The 2,326-nt window shown below is 41.8% G+C and overlaps 1 pseudogene; it reads left to right on the forward strand.

The window, feature by feature from the left end:
* The first annotated feature begins 774 nt into the window (after positions 1-774).
* On the forward strand, positions 775-1,768 carry LOC138843683 (spermine synthase pseudogene; annotated as a pseudogene).
* The last annotated feature ends 558 nt before the right edge of the window (positions 1,769-2,326 follow it).

Genomic DNA, 2,326 nt, shown 5'->3' on the forward strand with positions numbered 1-2,326 from the left:
GGTAAATTTGTGAACTATACCACTGCTGCAGTTACGATCCTCATGCCGGTTGTGTTCTCTCAATTCCTGTCACCTCGTTGTCACTATCGGAAATTGCCATTTCCCTTGATTTGTCCAGTGAGTTAGTTGTTTATGATAAGGGTACATATTTTTATATATATATACACATAAATAAATATACATAAATAGAGAGAGAGAGAGAGAGAGAGAGAGAGAGAGAGAGAGGGAGATCTTCCATCCATTGGTTTATTCCCCAAATGCCCAGCCAGGCTGAAGACAGGAGCCAGGAGCCCAGAGCCAAGAGCTTCTTCTGTGTCTCCCACTTAGGTGACAGGAATTCAGACACTTTGGCCGTCTTCCACTACTTTCCCCAGGCCATTAGCACAGTGCTGGAGTGGAAGTGGATACGCTAGGACATGGAACATTGCCTATACGGGATGGCAGTGTCACAGGAGGTGGCTGTAACGGCCACACCACAATGCCAACCCTTTTATAGCATATTTTAAAATGCATGTTTGTAAAGATACCCATGTAATATTATAATACTTAAGATCAACAACATTAGGGTATAGAGATATTATACAATATTATTATATAAGATATACATATTATAGCCTGTTAGGCCGTTCGACCCCCAGTCTCCCGCAGATGCCTGCCCCAGGTATGACACAGAGCCTCACCTCACTATGGCCCGCAGCAAAGTTCAGCATGCTGGACTTCATGCTTGGCTCCAAAGCTCACGATGAGACCACTCTGAAAGGCCTCCAGTTGATTTTCCAGGAGCAAGGGATGGCAGAATGGAGCATACCTGGTAAGACCATGACTGTTTAGCCACCTACACAGTCAAACATGGCAGCTTTGCCAATTTGAGAATTTATCCACATGGATTGGGGTTGCTGGACCTTCAGATTTACGACAGTGATGCACAGGCTAAAGGAGAGATCAACAGCCTTGAACAAAGTAGAAGAAGGAATGAAAGAACTGAGTCAGGACAGTACTGGGAGGGTGAAGCGATTGCCGCCCATTGTTCGAGGAGCCATTGACAGATAGTGGCCCACTGCTGCCGGGCGCCTGGTTGAGGATGACATAGGTGACATGGTGTATGATGAAGGCTAACCTTATCAGAACATTAAAATTGTACACTCGAATCAATTCGGAAATATTCCAATCTTCAGTGGGGATGTCAACTTGGTGGAGAATAATTTGGTGTATACCCGGGCCAGCATGGGCAATGGAAAAGATTAATACACAATGATCCTGGGGGTTGGAGATGGAGGCATATTATGCGAAATAGTCAGACTCAAACCAAAGATGGTCACTATGGTGGAGAGTGACCAAAGGTGATTTATGGATGTGAGAAATGCAGGAGAAAACTGTGTGACAATGTCTTAGACAATCCTAGCGGAGACTGCCATCGGTTCTAATAGAAGACTGCATTCCAGTACTGAAGAGGTACGCCAAAGAAGGGAGAGGGTTTGCCTATTTGATTAATGATTTAACAGCTGTTCCAATCCCTACATCTCCAGAAGAAGATTCCACATGGGAGTTTCTCAGACTGATTCTTGATCTCTCTATGAAAGTACTGAGATAGGATGCGAAGTACTTTACTACAAGGGAACTGTGTCAGTGTGATGGAAGCTCTGTCACTCTACGAAGTACAGCCCATGTGCTTGTATTGTCCTGTGGAATTCTCAAAGGAAACGGCCTGTGTGCCTCGTACTTGGAATCGTGGGTATTTTACACTGTTTGGAAGAAAGCAAAACCTTGAAGACCAATAAGTATCCCTTACTCATGGTGCCACAACTAGCATTGCTGACCGCCGCACGCTGTGCTTGCCATTAAAATGAGTCAGGCAATTGATTGTGAATTCCTGCAAGTTGTTTTTCTCTTTTTGAATTATTTTTAAGTTAAAAAAAGGGGAAATGTAAGAAGAAGTAGAAAAAAAAAAGGGGAAATGTATATTTTGATGAGCTAGGGTGTTATTTTTTTGAAAGTCAGCCGAAAGATGATGAGACAGCACAGTGAAGAATATGAAATGCGCTGACCCTAGAATGTGATTTTTGTTACTTTTTATTTCTGTGTGGGCTTTTTTTTTCTCCTGGTTTTTCTAGACCTTCCATTTGGATGTTTATAAAAATGAGCATCATTGTTTTGTTTTGGAAGGAAGTTCTTGATGGTGTTCCTTTCCCCCCAAATTGACTTAGATGTTAAAATTTGGTGCCTATAAGACAGAGTTTAAAAATGAATAGCAATGCTTCAATTAAAATATCAAGAGACAAAAATACATATTATAAATATATATTTACACTTGTAAGTTTATTCAATT

The sequence above is a fragment of the Oryctolagus cuniculus genome, chromosome 9 (genome assembly GCF_051225735.1).
Source record: "Oryctolagus cuniculus isolate XC-2025 breed Fujian yellow rabbit chromosome 9, ASM5122573v1, whole genome shotgun sequence".
Taxonomy (NCBI): Eukaryota; Metazoa; Chordata; class Mammalia; order Lagomorpha; family Leporidae; genus Oryctolagus; species Oryctolagus cuniculus.